Source organism: Athene cunicularia, assembly GCF_003259725.1.
Source record: "Athene cunicularia isolate RWA chromosome 1 unlocalized genomic scaffold, athCun1 chr1_part2, whole genome shotgun sequence".
Classification (NCBI taxonomy): domain Eukaryota; kingdom Metazoa; phylum Chordata; class Aves; order Strigiformes; family Strigidae; genus Athene; species Athene cunicularia.
Genome location: NW_020799092.1, coordinates 1,197,654 through 1,215,158, shown reverse-complemented (window position 1 = coordinate 1,215,158; position 17,505 = coordinate 1,197,654). Strand labels below are relative to the sequence as shown.

General features: G+C 48.0%; 1 long non-coding RNA gene across 1 annotated transcript in view; it reads left to right on the top strand.

Annotated features, from left to right (window-relative positions):
* The window catches only part of LOC113490527, a 51,617-nt gene extending 34,151 nt beyond the window's left edge, over positions 1-17,466 (top strand). The window contains exon 3 of the long non-coding RNA XR_003400249.1: positions 17,255-17,466. This is a non-coding gene — a long non-coding RNA (uncharacterized LOC113490527). The remainder of the gene's footprint in view (positions 1-17,254) is intronic.
* The last annotated feature ends 39 nt before the right edge of the window (positions 17,467-17,505 follow it).

The following is a 17,505-nucleotide window of genomic DNA, read 5'->3' as shown; positions in this document are numbered from 1 at the left end:
AAGAGTGATTCACTAGTTGCCTGTTTATCTATCTTGGAACAGTGTCCAATTTGGATTGCATAGGTCAGAAGGAATGGGGGGGGAGAAGGAAGGGGAGGCTGGAGAGTGTCCCTGTTTCCTCTCTCCATGGAAACTAAGGCTGGTATCTTTCTGTGAATCTGAAGACCTTGGCTGTTATTTCTGCCATGGTCAGAAGAAGTTGGTGATCAGCTCCATTCTCCAATTTAATTTAGATCTTTTGTGGCTTTCTTAGTAAAGGTTCAGCAGCTGATGGGAAGTGTTTGGCGGTCTGTGGGATGGAGGCACATGAGCGCCCTGGACTGTGCCATGGTTGTTAGACTTGCATGAGACAAAAGTCAGTGATGGAGCTAAGTCCTTCCAAGGATGTTTCTTGCAATTGCATCTGAGACTGTGTCTGTAACTCCCTGAGGCTGATCTCTTTTTCTCTGCAGATTCTAGCAGAACCCAGATGTTCCTCAGCCCAGTCAGCTGCAAGACGTGCTGTGGGTCTCATTCCAGCACCATAATGTGTCTTTGCATCCATAGCCTTTTCACTCTGTCTGCCTAGAAATCTGACCACCTCTTCTCAGAAATCACTTGGGCTGGGCATTGAAAATTCATGGTTGGACAGTAGTAAGAAGATAGACAGGGAATTGCTGGAAATGTATGTGAAGACTTTTACAGAAGACCTGATGTTAAGAATTGCCTTGCACTGCTCTCCTTGCCCCAGGCAGTCCCTAGCCTGAGATACACCTTGGCAAGTCTCACTCCAGGTGCTTTTCCCAGGGTGAGCCTAATCCTTCTTTGTCTCCAGCTGTAGGCACAGCCCTGTTGAACTGATTTGGGTTGCAGGTAGCCGTGTTTTTGGCTGGGTGACACTGAACATGGGAGACATGGAGCAGGTCATCTGGAATAAACAGTTAAGTGTGGGCTGGTACATAGGATAATAGTGAACAGGAGAGGGCAGAAAGATCAGACAAATTAAAGATCAGGACAACTGTGAAGTAACATTAGAGGACTGCTGAAAGGTGAGTTCAGCTAGCCTTCTGCTTCACCTTGGTTAAATATTGTGTACCCATGGCTCACTGTGGCAGGACTGGTATTGACTTTCAAACAACTGTGTACAGGTGACCCATGCGTGGTGCTGAGACAGGCTGGCATAGAGGAGGCAGCTTCTTCTGAAGCTGAGGGGAGCTGTGGGGCATTCCGGCAGCTTGTCGGGTGGTGAGTGATGGCAGGGAGCATGCTGTCATGCAGGATCAGTGAAGCAATGCTTATCTCTCAAGCTGTCTGCTTCTCCTGCTCTTTATGAGTCTCTTCTCACTTTTCCTTCTCATGTGCTCATATCACCTCTCTTTTCTTTTCCTCACTTTCTCTCTGTGCTTGGTGCATGGCCCAGTGAATATGATCTGTAGATAACCATCTAGTCTCTCTTTTCCTCACCATCTTTCTCACTCATCCTTTCTTCCCGTCTCTCACTAACACTCTGTTGCTCTCTCTGCCAATTTATTCTTCTCTTTCCTCCCACACTCTGTCCCCGTTTAATCAATCTCAGCAGAGGCCTGTTTTCCACCAGAGCTGCTGTTTCATGCTTACTCCCATGGAGGGAGGGTGGGCAGCTGTGAGTTAAAGTACCAGGTAGGAAGCAGGAGATCTGAGCTGAGATTCTCTTTGGTGGCCATGGCTGAGTCATGTCACCCATTCTGTGGCTTGGCTCCTTCCCTTTGACACAGGAATGCTACAGCTATGAGCGAATCTGCAGTGCTTAGAGGTTGTAGGGCCAAGGTCTGTGAAGCTCCTGAAAGTGGGCTAGAGCTCTTTGGGTGCCCATGAAGTGCTTGTTTGTCTTTGGTGCCCAGCTAAGCACAGAGCCTTGTGCCTAGAATGATACATGTGAGCCACATTCTCAGCTCTGCCCACTGTTCTGTTCACAAAGTTTGCCCCATCCAGTCTTTCATGAGAAATAACCCCATGAGATGCAGTCAACAAGACTCAGCCATGGAGTTTTGATCTGTGGTGATCCAGAGCTTTATTCCCTGCAAATCCCTGGAGACTAAGGGCAACTTCTGTTCCTATAGGTGCTACCTTTGCAAACCAATCACACCAAGTCCGTGCCTCTTCCCTTCCAGCTCTTTCTCTTTTTTTCTGCCATGCCACTGGTTCACCTTTGCTTCTTTTCAGCATGGTGTCCCTCCACTTCCACTGGGAGTTTTCCCCTCCCCATGGCAGCATACTCTCTGTCCCAGAGCCTGCCTTGCCTGCTAGCTGTTGAGGGCTCGCCCGGAGCTGCCAGATGCTTGCACCTTCTTAGCTCTCATGGGTAGGAGTTGCTATGGGAGACAGGGATTAAGAAAAAGTGCCTTCCCCAGCAGCACTAGGAGCCAGAAGTCTTCCACTGAGTGGAGAACACCTCCCCCTTGTGCTCCTTCCTCCCCTCAGCCCCCCTTTAGAGAGCACTCTGCAGAAAGCTGCCTTTGAAGCCCCTTAATTAGTGTCCCGCGTGTCCTGAACGGAGCCTTTCATTACCACCAGCAAGAGGCACAAATTGGCATGTGTTTCAGGTTTGGGCTCAGCGCCAGAATTTTGTTCCAGTCCTCTCCCTCCAAACCTCTCCAGCTTCCCCCCTCCTCGGCACACATGCGTGCACACACACACTCACTCTGTCTCACAAAAAAACCACATACACACAAGGGATACTGCCAAAAAAGAGACATCCCCTTTCCAGCATCCCAGATTTGAGGGAAAAAAAACAAATGTCAAAGGTTGCTCTGCTCCCTGCCTCCCCCTGGTTTGCTTTTGGCTCTGCTGACTCTTCAACATAGGCAACCACAGGTTGGGGGTCATTATCAGCCCCAGAGTATCTCTCACAGCCTGTGGATGCATTCAGAGAGTGCTAATTAGTGAGAGAAGGGCTGATTAGGTTAGAAATTAAGTGTTTATTTTATCTTCTTTTTGTGTATGTGTGTAAAAATAGTGGAGCCAGATGGAGTGTCAGGAATGATGGGAGAAAAGGCAGCCAGGAGTCAAAGGAGGGGAATCTGTACTTCATCTCACCTCTCTGTCTTGCACAGGGCCCTGGGTGGCCAGGCACTCTACAAACTCACAAGCATTTCTGTAGCACACATGCAGCCACCACACATACCCTGTGGTTGCCTCATCCTCGTTGGGATTGAGCTGGACTTCTCTCTGCACAGTGTTCTGTAGAAGCTTTTCATGCCTGTAGAGTCTCTCATCTCCATCACTTCATCTTTTCCATCTCAACCTTAAACCCTTTGTTTCACTCAATGTCCTTCAGGTCACTGCTAGCAGCAGGCAACAGGTTAGAGGCATCACCACCCTTTCAGTGCCACCCTTTGTCTTGGCAGTGTCTCAGTCCACATAGAGAGATCCCACCTCACAGGGCCTGCCACCCAAGGAAATTCAGTCTCTCTCTGCCATGGACTTTTCCTCTCCATTGTGGAAGCTGCAACACAGGACTCCTGAAGCTGATTTGGAGTCTGATTTCCAGGAATACTAAGGCCTCTATGCCTCAGCAAACCCTGGTTCCTGCACTGACATCAGGCCATTTCTACCCAGCACCCTTGCTAGCTCAGCCTGTTATGGGCTGTGGGATAAGGAAGATCATGATGTGACTCCATAGCAACTTTGCCTTTCTATAAGCCTATTCTGTGCTTCTAGCTCTCCTGGGAGCAGCTTTGAGTCTGAGGGGCAATTGAAAAATAATCTTCCTTCCACTTGACCCAAAGGAGATCTCTGGGGCATTGGACATTGAGCCTTTCTCCAAAGACCACAGTTTAGGTTGAGAATACTCAGGTCCCATTAATGATAGAGGAGAGGGAGGGAAAGAGGCTGTACTTAACTCTGCTCTGTAGTTTGCTGTCTGGGGTGGGAATCGTGCTTGCAGACTCATACACCTTGTGCTCATAGGCTCACCACACTCAGGTGGTGTGGTGGAGGCTGGCATCTGCAACAGGCCAATATTTGTGACCTGAGGGCTCACTCTGATGTTGGGAATGGAGGCCATCTCTCCCAACTGGGGATGTGACTGTTGAGACAGGGCTGAGTTTGTTTTGTTGATCACCTCAGGGGGTAAGAACTAGGCACTATGATGTGCTGGAGGAGTTTTTGCAAGGAGTATTTGCTCATCAGCCAATGGGGGGTTTGTGATCCCTTAGCATCATGGCTAACTGGAATGTGTGGACCTGATGGCAGGGAAGATTCTCTTGCTGACACAAACTGGTAGGCCCCAGACTTCTAGTTGTGCCTCAGAGCCCTACTAGAAGGTGTCTGGTGCACAGACACTTTGTTCCTATGAAAGAAGGAGTCCAGCTTCTTGGGACAGTGGGAGAGTACGTAGGGGACCCCAGTTCCAGAGGTGTATGTGTGGTGGGAAGGGAGGACACATGTATGTGCTGGTGTTCCTCAAGTTGTGTGCTGTGAATATGACAGCATGCATGACTGTTCTGCTGTTGCATGAGAGGAGGGCATATTTGTCTGGGTACAGTTCGGTCCCCATTTCCTTTTCATTGTGACAGGGTTTTTTTACCATGTAGATCCTGCAAATAGCCGAACAAACAAACACACACATGGGAACCCAAACTCCCTATTACCACTACATTGCAAACGCATCCTGGTCTGGCCTGTATTTCTCCCGTTGCCACAGCAACAGTAAGCCAGGGAGTAAATCAGAATATCCTCTCTGGTGCTCAACACCCCCATACAGAAAAATAATAATGACAGTGTGGAAGGCCTGGTCCATCTCCTTTACCTCTCCTTCCCAACTCCAGTTCAGCAGAGACCCTCCAGAGACCTGTCATATGTCTGTCAGAGCCCCAAGGAGATCACAGGCCTCTTCCATAAGGGATGAGGGAACACCATCTTTGCTGTGACCAGCAATCACTGTTATTTCCTGCCCTGGTTGCTGTGTCTCACATGGTGGGTGTTTAGGTCTGAATCAATATTCAGCTGGCTTTTAACAAGATGAGTCCCATCAGCTCCACTAGAGACCAAACAGTATCCAAACCAGACTTAGCAACCTGTTTCTTGCTTCAGCTCTGCTTACAGCCAGGCGATACAGAGCCTTTAGAGAGGAGCAAAGCAACCAAAACACATTTAGGATCAAGACTCCTGTCCAGTTGAGCTCAGAAACATGCTCACTTGGACAGATGCCAAAAGGGCTCCATCAGCTTTGTGTTGGCCTTGGGCACTTCCAAAGTCAGCAATGTGCTTAGGAAAGAGATCTGTCTGCCCAGAAAGAAGAGTCCTTGGGAGGAGAGGAGGGAATCTGTCCCTGAAACAGGTGTGGGGCAGTCTCCTGGAAGGAGAGGAGAAGCTGGACTTGCATTTTCTACAGTACTTTCTATATATGTCCTAGTCTAGAGATTTCTACGTGCTACTGAAACCCTGGAGGATGACCTACATCCCCTTTTCTGCCAGCAGGTGATTATAGTATATCCACCACTTGTTACCTCCCCCAGCTCTAGCCTCGGGTGCCTTCATTAGGAATCTCACTGTTTTCTTTGGCTGGATTTCCCCTGAGAATCCGATTTTAAGGCTCCCCAGTGATTGCTAATGTGTAAATACATTGTGCTTCAGCATGGCAATGTGATTGCCCTAGTGAATTGGAGCTGTGAACTCTTCAGCAGCTGAAGATCCTCCCCATATCTCCCTGTTGTGAGAGCTGCCTTGTTTCACAGGGATATGGTTGGTGGGAGCCCAGCCTGGATCTAGGTATGCTTACAGATGAGTCTGGATGAGTGGATCCATAGGCCTCCTCATGTTTCTGTAGAGGGGAGGGGAAGATGCAGGAGCAGCCCAAAGAAAAGGCAAAAAGGGCCATCTGATGATTAAATGATAGAACACAGCGGCAGTGTAAAAATATACATATTTCACAAGCCTTAATTAACACAGGCAAAGGGAAAGGGAGGAAAAAAGCCACTTTTTAAAGGTTTCACAGAGACTATAAACTGGCAGCAGAGAAAAAAAAACCCATAATACATGCAAATTAATGGCATAAATTTAAGGTTACTTAACTCCACAAATGTTAACAAGCGCATAAAAAAAAAAAAAAGTTATTCTTTCCCAGTTTCCCGTCACTGTTTGTTTAATTCTCTCTCTCTCTCTCTTTTTTTTTTTTTTTTTTTTTTTTCTGTTGAGAAGATTATGTTTTCAGTATATTCCTCCTAAATTAATTCTGGCTCTCCGTCTTCCTTCTCCCTCTCTCCCTCTCTCCCTCTCTCCCTCCCTCCCTTGTCTCTGTCTCTTTCTCTGTGCCTACCTCTGTCTGTTTGCCTTCCTTTTCTGCGTATCTATCATATTTTTAATGTCCCCATCATCATAGTATCTAGTCTTGGATACAATGCCACCTCATTTCTCCTCCACTCCCCCTCCCCCCTCGCCACCTTCTCCCCAGCTCTCAGCCTTCTCCCCTCTTCTTCTTCTTTTTTTTTTTTCTCTGTAGCAGTCAGCGTAACTCCAGCCTGGTAATGTTATACACAACACTGCCAATTTCTAAACATGCATTTTTCCCTGCCGCTGCCAGACAAAGAAGGCAAGGAGCAAATAAAGTGGTCTCTGGCTGAACTGCTCATTTATCAAGCATTTGAATGGCTGTTGCTGCAGAGTGTATAGCTGGAGGCAGAGGTAAAAGAGTGTGTGGGCAGGCTGTGTTGGTACGCCACAGTCCCACTTTGAAACAGCTGTCACAGTTCTCCCTACACTGTCCCCTTTATTCAAGATTCTGCCTGTACAATGGTAGATAATAAAGGGCATGGTAGCTCCTTGCTGAGTGCAGGAAGTCATGAGCCCCTGAGGTCATGGTGTCTCTTCTTCTTGCGTGTTTCTTGCTTTGCTTACAGATAAAACTAAGTTTAGAAAACTCAGGCAATTGCCAGTTTAGCTCCACCAAAACTCATTTCTCTGGAAAGGGGGCATGTGCCTTTTGTTCTGCTTCTTTTAAAGCCATCAAGGACACCCCAAGTTGCATTACTTGTGATGTAACATGTCCTGTCTGTGATGCTATGGTGTTCTGTTCTTAAGCTCTTGTTCTCATTGCTTAAAGAGAGGATGGTTAAAAAAATCCAACTCATTTTGACTTACAGACCAGACTGAGTCATAGGAAGACATCATTGAAAAAAGGGGGTGGATATCATCTTTTCTGGCCATGAGCCATCCCTGGAGCTTTCAAAGTAGCCTGTAAACATTACTGCCAGCTCTGTTTCAATATCAGATACAGCAGTCCTGGCCAATACCTTTTGTCCTCAATGGCCTAATTCGGCATTTCAGAATACTGGAGAGCAGAGGGGGAAATCAGTGTTTTACACAACATAGAAATCTCAGGAAAAGGGAGGTGAAATTACAGGCTGGAATCCCTGGGCAGCAGTGAAAATAAGAAAATCCAAACAAGCAAAAGGAAAAAAGGAAAAGTCTAGATTTCTTGAAGCAAGAGGAAGGATGTTAGTGGGTGGGTAACAAAGAGGATAGGAAGAGGAAGCACAGAAGGAGAATCTGTTGTGTTTGGAAGATATGGGAACCATCAACACAGATGTTGCAGAAGAAAGCAATTGAGAAGCTGAATGGGACTTGCATAGGTTTACAGTTGGGTACATGCTTAAATATGTTGCTAAATGGAGACCTGAATGAGTGAGAAGAGAACAAGAAATAATCATGCGGGAGTCCCCATGCAGTATCAGTCTCTGTCCAGATTGACATCACAGGATTTCCCACTGATTTAAATCATTGGTTTTCCTGGGTAGGAAATGAGTCAGGGTGACTACAGAGCTTAGGGTTTGGCCTATGCAGATTAAGATGAGTAGTAAGGAATAAATAAAATATGGCATATGCAAGGGTGACTAAGGACTGGAATTGAAGCAAAGAACAATGTGACAAAAGGAGTAAGAGCTAGGGTGAGGAATGAGGAGGGGCTGCCAGACGGATTACTTGCTAGGACTACCTCATGAAGCCTCTGGAAAGAGATTTAGAGGGATGTGGCATCACTTCCTGGACATGGAGTGTATATTACCTGGGTTAGTGGTTAAGACGTTTATGTGCCCCTATTAGCTGAGTATTTTTTCTGTCCAATCAGCTTGGAAACAGTCTGGAGCAAAGTTTGTTTCTCACTGAACATATTTACAGCAGCTAGTTAACCAGAGGCTCAATATCAGTTGCAGCCTCCATGTACTCTGCTACTAACATCATCAAAAGAAGGAGAGCAGCAAATAGGAGGGGGAAATAAGATAGAAATCTGTACTGAGCAAGAACAAAGGAAAGGGTGGGGTGTTTTTTAAATTAAGTTGTCCCCTATTTTTGATTGCTTTATAGCTTGAATTAGCTTTGGCCTACATAGTTAAAATGGGAGGATGACATGGTACTAACAGAGACAATTATTTTTTTTTGGTTATTTGCATGGATCATCTGTTTGCCACATGGCTGCTGTAGGAAATGCAACACCATGAGTAGACATATATAATTGTAGAGAGGGGAAATGAATAAATGTGTTTCAAAGAACAAGGAGAATTCTAAATGTCAGCAAAGGGGTATATGACTCACTCATTGGGAAAATACTATTATTGGATACGTAAGTAGGACTGTACAAAGCACTTGAGGAGGGATGCTACTAGAAAAAAGGAGACTTAATAACTGAAGGTAGCATTTAGATAAGTGACAGTGAATGAATGATGTGCTGTAAGTGCTGCAAGCCAACACGGGGCCAGGAGTGAAAGCAGAGGGAGAATGCAGGGTGAGGGTAGCAAGGATGAAAAGAGAGAGATCATGGACAATGAGGAGGAGCATTACTGGAGACTGCTGAAATACAATGGAATAGATGAATGTTTGTTAAAAGACTCTACTTGGCTTTTGGCAGAATAATGGTGACAAAGTGTTTCTGTTCTACTGAGTCAGGATTAAGAAAATAAATGAGGTGGAACTCCATGGGAGGAGAGGAAATGGCTGTGCTGAGGAGGCAGGAGGAGGCCCAAGAATCAGCTGGAGCTAGCCGCTGCAGAGGTGGCTTAGGCTGCAATGGATGAGTGATGTGGAGGAATACTGCCTTGTTTTTCAAGAGGGAAAAACAGTGCTTTATTGTTAACAGATGATGTATAGATTACAGACACGTTGAAATGAGCAGTGCAGGATCAAGGCATTTTGCATAAACTCAAGCCAGGCATTGAGAATAATTAACTAATGCTCCTGGTACAGGCAAAGACAAAGTTGCAGATTCCTTGAGTCCAGAACATGTTGAACTTGAAACCTTTCAGTTTTCAAATCCGGGGCACCATCCCAACAGACCCATCCCACATGTCTGGCTGGTCATCATCCCAGCCTGACTGTGTACTAGCACGTGTGCCCAAGCAGAGGCTGAGGAGTCCAGCCACTTCAGTGAATGGATCAGTCCAGTTTGCAGCAGGGGCCAGGGTGTCTCCAGTCCTGGAGAAGATTTCCAGAGCCTTTAGTTTGGGTCCAGCTGGGAGCAGCACCAGTTCTTATTTTGGTTTCGAAACCCTGAATTTCCAGCAAGCTGCTTTTTTGGCTGGCTTGTGTTGATTGAGTTGGTAGAGAGACAGATGTAGGTGGATAATGGGGAGAGGGGGTGGTAAGTGGCAGAGTTATTGCCTTAGTGAGAGGGAAGGATGCCGTATAAGTACTGCCAGTCCCCATTCAGTGAGCAAGTGATGAGTCAGGGGCAGATACTGAGTCAGCAAGAAGGTGGACGGGTAGGTGGGTGGGTAGAGCACCCTGGCTAGCTCAGTACAAACCGCTCAGCCACACCATTGCACTCAGCTCCCTGTAGGAAAGCTGCAGGCAGTGGTTCAAGCTACTGCATCCTGGTTTCTCCCCTTCCCATGCAATTCCCTGGGCTGCGTTTCTGAGCCAGTGGGGCTTCAGAGAGGGCCCCTCACCATGGTCTCTGGTAGGCACATATTTACCTGATGTGCTTATGATCCTACTTAGAAACCCTGTCCCTCTGTGAGGTGTGGTAAAAAGAAGGGGAATGAAAATATCTGATGGAGGTAGAGAGCCCTTCAGTCTGTCTCACTGTAAAGATATATTGCTCATGGATTCATGGTGAAAGGTAGGAGGGGGGAGAGAGAAAGGAAAGAAAAAGAAAGAAAGAAAGAAAGAAAGAAAGAAAGAAAGAAAGAAAGAAAGAAAGAAAGAAAGAAAGAAAGAAAGAAAGAAAGAGAAAGAAAGAAAGGGAAGGAAGGAAGGAAGGAAGGAAGGAAGGAAGGAAGGAAGGAAGGAAGGAAGGAAGGAAGGAAGGAAGGAAAGAAGGGAGGAAGGAAGGAAGAAGAAATGAGGTAGAAATGAGAGAGAAAATATGTGAGAAATGAAAAGAAATTACCATACAGCAGGATCCTGTTATTCAACCTAATTTTCAAAGGACTGCAGCTGTCGCACTGAGATAATCTGTTAATTATAACAGTCATTGTGTTTTGGCAATGGAAGAAAAAAACAGGCTCTAAACAAGGCAAGGTAGTGGGGAAAAGAGAGGGGAGGCACGGCTGTGTCAAAATGCATGTCAGATGTTAGCTTGAAACATAGGTGGGCGAGCTGGCCGGGAGGAGGGTCCCTCTCCAGCAGGGCTGAGCTGTGCCATTGCCTGCAGGTGGAGGATGGAGGGAAGGTGGAAGCAGCCATGTGGAAACATAATGTTCTGTCCAGCCTGGGGCTACTCCTCTTGCTGAATCTGGACATGGATTGAGGGGCTGAAGTGTCCCCATTAACATGTGCTTCCAGAGTTTTTCACTTTTGGGTCACGTGAAAGAGCTTAACCATGGCCTCCTTCACCTTTTCTCTGCTTCTGCTTCCCACCAGATCAGGACTTCATCTGCAGTATTTGAATCACTATCTGTAACAGTTTCTGCTTTTGGTTGACTCTTCACTTGTGGGAAATGTGAGCACAGGGGCTGCCTGGTCTTTTGCCATCTTGCAGACTAATGATGTGCGGTAACGACACATGACTGTCAGAGACACCCTGGATGGGAAGGCCATGCAAGGGCAGCCCCTTCTTCTCACTGGAATGGTGGCTTGACCTCTGGAGTTTTCTTACTGGAGTTGTACCAGGGCTTGTCTGACTTGGAGAGAGGTCTCACTGCTGGTGAAGGACCCAGGGGAAGGTTGGCTGGAAGGTGAGAGCACGTTGAAGTATGCTGGAATGCCAATGCTTGTGCCCTGCAGATGTTTGCAGACCTGGAGGTATCCTCCACAGGATGACTGGCCACCAGCGCACCTTGTGAAGTGATTTCTACCCTCTGCCAGCCCAGGACCTATGTGATTCTTTAAGCTCCGAGTCCTTCCAGCAGGAGACAGTAGCTAGCTGTAATGCAAGGACTAACCCCTTCCGTGCCCCTTCCCTGCCCTATCTGCAGGGTAGCACATTTGGGGGGTACCCCAAACTGGCACCACTGTGTTTCTGGGAGTGTATATAGCATCCAGAAATATTGGAGGTATGCTTGGTTTGAGTGAGGGCATCTCAAATAGTTTGTGGACCTGCCATTCGCAGACATCCTGGTGAAAGCCAGGAGATGCTGTTGTAGGAAATAGGGCAGCAAGGCCAGCACAGGACAGCAGAGGCATCAGGGGGACCCTGAGGTGATGGGAGTCTTTGCAGTGACATCACATACAATCCAAGAATTTCTCCTGGCCTCATGTCAGACATGATGCCCTCTCCTGCAGCAGTGCCCCCCCCCCTCCCCGAGCCAGTGCTCTCACCTTGCTTCCTACAGCAGCTCCCTCCAGTGCACCCAAAGCCCTCACTCATGGCCTGTTACTTGCAGCAGCTCACATGCACACTCATGCAGAGCTGCTGTTCCTTTCCTTTCACCCTGATAGCTTGCAGAGAGCAGAGGTCATTCCCTGTCTCCTACAGCAACTCCCTCTCATGTGCACACGCACAGAGGCAACACTCACACCTTCCTCCCTACAGTGATTCACATTGGAGGACACATACAGAAGGAGTGCTCCCACCCCTTTTCCTACAGCCCTTCTCCCATACATACGCTTGCACAAGCACGGTCGTCTCCCGTGATCCACGCATACCCACATGCAGCCTGCGCTCCCTACGGCGCCTCACACAGAGCCAGCACTCCCACCCCTTTCTCCATAGTGGCTGCTTCATGCAAACACACATGCGCACACACATATACTCAATACCAGTGCTTTGCCTGGTTCCCCATGGTGTTTCCTCCCCCGGCAGGAGTCATCTGGTTCTCTGCTTCACAGAGTGATTAACCCATATACACACCTGGCCTGCACATCCACCCCATCACCAAGAGCAACTCCTCTGCATATACTCCCCCTCCTCCTCACACCTCTGGAGCCGACACTGCCACCCCTTTCTCTACAGTGACTCACACACGCAAGCCCATGCACAGGCACAGGCAGAGCCAGACTTGCTGTTGCACTCCCCATGGCAGGTCCCTACAGACAGTCACACAGAGCCCACGCTCCCTCCCCATTGCCAACAGGAATTATTTCTAAACCTTTCCACTGGCTCATGGTATGACACCAAGGGGAATGATGTTTCCCAGGCCCCCCTCTTCCCTGGAGGGAGAGCGATAAAGGTGGCTTTATTGCTGCTAATATTTTTTATGGAACCTGTAATCTCTTGACATTGTCTTCTACCTGGAGAAGGCTGTTCCCTTAGCCTGCTCCCATGCACACACTCCTGTGGGCTGCTGCCACGGGCTGTCTGGGCAGAGCTGGCTTAATGCAAATCCCCCTTAATCTTCAATAATTATATTAATATAAAAGGTAAACATTTCACTTTGGAAAACAAAGGTGGCTCTCTGGCCTGCCAGGGGATCACTGGCTTATGAAGGACCTTTCTGCCAGTATTTATCACTCTAAAATAAGATTTACGCTTCTAAAGCTCTTTTCTTTCATGATTCTGAGCTGCTTCATTTTTCTCCCATGAGCTTTCCTATCCTCTCTTTCTTGCTGCCTAACAAATTAGGCATCTAATTGTTGTGGGGGATGCATGATGGGAGTAGGCATTTTATATACAGCATTGTGTTCATGGTTAGTCTTTAAACTGTTAGGCCTAGCAAAGGTTTGGAGTCAATGTCTGTGCATTTGCTTGTGCCTGGGTGCATGTGTATGGCAGATGGTAATTTCAGGTTAACACCTGAACTCTTTCTGTGCCCTGACCCAACCAAAGGGCAGGACTGCAGAGCAGCATGGCCTTGGGGCAGTCCTACAGCCTGTATTTTAGCCCTCTGCCATTCCTGAGCAGGCAGCACACTGAGCTGGGAAGAGGGCTGATGCCCAGTTGCAGCACAAAGCGTAAGAAAGCAGAAGGAGCTTTGGCCTAGTTTCAGGGTGTCCCCAGAGGCACCAAGAGTCTTTGGCAGGTTTTTAATACATTCATTTGTAATGTGAGGCTCTTAGCACCGTTTAAGGAATGGTAGAATTAAGTGCTGGTTTTTCCAGCGTGCTGGGCCCCAGGAGGGCAATATTGACAAGGTCAGAGTTTAGGCCCAAATTGCTGCTGTATGTGGCTTTTCTGGTTGCCTTTTTACACCATGGCCCTTAGACCCTGTATCCTCTCTCAGCTGTGGTCCTTCCACCCCCTCAGCCTCCACCTTGTCTCTGTCCCTCATATCATGCCTGTCCACACTTTCAGTGGTTGTATTTTAACCTGCCCTCATACCTGGCCATATAAGTAGTGACTGTATTCCTGCATCACCCCCTGTGCCACCTTGATCCCTGAGCCAAATGGGTTGTCTGTGACTATCAGGACATCCACCTCCTGACTCAGATTTGGGACTCTCCTCCCTCCATTTCATCCTCCCTGCTCTCTCCTCTGAATAGGGGAACCATCCCTGTGGTCTTCTCCTCTTCTGCAAACACTTTGGTTCGAAGAAATGCCAATAACACTGAGGCATCCATTAGCAGGGAGTAAACCAGAGGGAAATCTTTGGGAGCTCAGAGCTAGTGGTTTGACTTTGTGCCAGCCAGGGAGGGTACAGTGCCCATTCATGGGCACAATGCCACTACTGTTCCTTGAAGCGCTCACATACGTGAGGATGGCTAGGAGCCAAGGAAACATTGCAAGAGCCATCTTGGGTTACACTGAAGAGCACTGGAATCCTTCAGCCAGGTAGGCCCAGCGCATGGGGGTGGTGATCTTGCACTTGCCCTATAAAACGCATCCCATCTCCCACCTTTTCCCTTTGTCTGTAGCCACAGGCTCCATTCAGACTAGGTGCTTCACAACTCCTTCATCCCCCTTCCTTGGCTCTGGGCTGGAGTTGCTTGCCCTTGCGCTCCCTGCCCTCCCTTCGTTCCTGTGTCTTCTTGCTTTGTCGCCTGAGAAGCAGGGGAGGGAAACAGCAAACTCCACTGTCAGCACCTTCCAGGCCAGCAGAAAGGACAGAGTGTTGCTTCTTTCTGTTTTTGGACTCCAACACTATCAGATTTTAGTCCATTTGGCTCTAGACATTTGAGGGAGGTCATGGTACTGACCTCCATCCCTGGCATCCCCTTGCCTGTGAATTGCCAGTGTCAGGGAGCAACTCTGCTCCCTAAAGGCCTGGTCACAACTGTGGTGGAGTTGGAGACCAGCACGCCTATGGCATTGCTGCATCAGGGACTGATGGCACTGAAATGGTGTCTGGGCCATCAGCAGGGGTGAAGGAGGCCACAGACTAGGCTGGCCTCAGGGCCCTTAAAACCAGGGCAATAGTGGGAAGACAGGAGCTCTTGGGGGAAGAAGGGCAGGGTCTGTGTATTTCTTGTATATAGTCACCTTGAGGGCTCAAGGGGATCAATGAATTTGACTTGAGGAGTGGCTTGGCCCTTCCTTTGGCCTGTGACTGAGGCAAGTTTGCACAGCCAGGTGGGAGGTAGATAGGAAACAGGTCTTCTCTGCATGGTCCCCTTGTTTTTGACACATAGCAAGAATAAACACCACCTTCATTTCCATCCACCCTCTAACCCAGCCACCTCTTTCCTTGACAAGCTGTTAGAACATCTCCCCTTCCAAACTCTCTCTGTGCTGTCTGAGTGTAGCTCCCTGAGTGGGATAAGGTGGCTCTCAGTGATTGCTGGGACTGCTGCAGAGGAACATGGTCCTGGCCTCAGAGTTTCTCCCTGTGAACCATGAACAAGCTACATCAGGCAATGATGACTTCAGCCCAGCATTTGGAGCAGCCTGCCCTACTAGAAGGGGTCAAAGCAAGTGGGCTGGGATGTTCTTGTATGTGGTTGGGTATTGTGCAGGGTATTTCATGAGGTAAGACAGGCAGACCAAAGCATAACACTGACAGAAGGATGCTGGCTAAAATCCAGGCTAAACTTTTCACTTCTTGCTCAGGGTCTGCCCCTGGACTCTCATGGGGTGGCCATACTTAGGGCACCAATGTGCAGAAAGCACGACAGTATCTGTCACTCTTTTGTTCAGTGGAAGAGACTGGGCAAAGTGAAGGAGAATTAAGAGAGGAAGGTAGAAGGACAGACAGAGATGATGTGGGGGATTGACTGTATCTCTGTATGGGGTCACTTCTGGAGAAGGTGGGACAAGACAGGGGACTGGTGCTGAGGAATAACAGAGGCCTGTGGGTCCCAACATGTGGAGAGCCAGATGTGCCTCCTATCTGAGGCATCTGGAGAGACAGTGTCAGGAAATTACTTCTCATTGGATTATAAGGCCGAGAAACAAAGCAACAGACTGTGAAAACCTCTGCCTTCTGCTTCAGTGATAGCTGAAGCAAAGCTGAGGCAGCAGCTGGAGGTCACAGTATGACAACCATAAATGACATGAGTTTGGTGGCCTCAGATGATGAGCTGTGGGGAACAGAGGCTTCCTCTCTCTTTTCCATTGGTATAATTCTTCTCCCCCTTCCCTTCTCTATCTTGGCTTTACTTTTTGGATTATTGAATATTTAAATGTTTCACTGTGACACTATCTCTGATCCTTTAATCCAGCTGGCCTGGTAATTCCACAGACCCAAATCAGCTCAGATTTCTCCACAGACGTAAGCCTTGTTCCTCAAGGGTTCAGTCCTCCTTCATTTATCTTCCTTCATTTTATATCTGCCCTTTGTGTCTCTGTGCTAGAAATTGGTTCAGCTTCTGCAGCAAAAGCTTCAGCAGTATCTTTAGTGAGCAGCCTCCCCCCAGAATAAAAGGGCCAAGAGAGGATCTTTATTTTTCATTAACTAAGAATCTTTTTCTCTGTTTTTTTATTGTTTTCTGTCTCCTCTCTCTCTCTCTTTTTTTTTTTTTTAAGAGTGCCTACATGTTTTGTCTGCTGTATGAAATTATTTCCTCTGCACTGCCTGAGGACAGCCCCGTCAGTCTCCTGTCTCACCGCGGTGAAAGAAGGGTTGGAGCTGTAGCCAGAGGGAAGGGTGCTCCAGGATGCCCTTCCCAGTCAGAATCAGGAGCTTGCTCAGAGCCCGGAAGTACATTGAAATAGATGTTACTTTGCTGCTTATTCCTGCAAGTGTCCTTTCCCACAAAGGGGCAGTGTTCATAGCCCCCAGGGAGAGGTGGCAAAGTAGCAAGGTAGAAGCTGTGTGCTTCTCTTTGGTGGGAGGTAGGTGGGTGATGTGCTGCAGCACAGGACTTCTGGCCTTGCTGGGTGAGAGACTGGAGTCTTCTATTTGACATGCTGCCTACACCCTGCCCTCCTCAGTATGCTCAAGCCAGGTTGGATCACCTCAACAGACTTGTCCCTGTACCAAAAGGCAGGAACAATTTTTAGAGCACAAGTGGTTACATGTTGCTTCAATTATTTATCCATCTTGCATCAAGGAAGGAAGGAAACAAACAAAATGTCGGTCTTTTTCAGGGTGGGAGTCTTGTCTGTATTTTACCTGCTTCATGCATTCTGTGTACATTATTTTCAAGCAGGTGAAAATCTGTGGCTTTGGCCATGCTTGGGGCTTGCCTTTGTTTAGACTGGGAGTTTTGAGCCATCCACAATAACAGCCTTGTGTTTCCTGCCCTCCCTCCCCTTCCCTTTTCTCTCACACTGCTGCCTTCCCCCAGGTCCCTGGCTGTGATCATGTTACTTAAGGGAGCCTGGGTACCCTTCTGCATACCCCTGATACGAGATTATACATTGTAAGGGTTTCCTTCTCAAAGGCTTATCAGCATGGCAGGCAATACCACTTCTCTCTTGCTTGCACCCTCTGTAATGCTGTCTCTTCCCCATCTCCGGCTTCTCGTGAAACCTTGCTGTCTATACTCTTGTCTCAAAGGCCCCTCCAACTGATGTGACTTCTTGTCTCCTGTGTGCTTTCTTTTCCAGATTCCAGTGACAGATGGATCTCTCTCGTGCACACTTGCTCTTTCCCTCTCTGTATTTTTGTTTTCGACATGTTTGATCTGAAGCTCTGAAGCTTCTCAGAGGAAACCAGGGAGAGAAGGAAGAGAAGGAGGAGGAACTGAGGGAGCGTGAGCGACAGAGGAGGCAGCCCTGCCTTGTTCTTCCAAATCACACCGTGGAGGGGTGGGGGAAGACTAGAGGGTGGGAGGACTTGCTTTGGGGTGGGTTCAGTG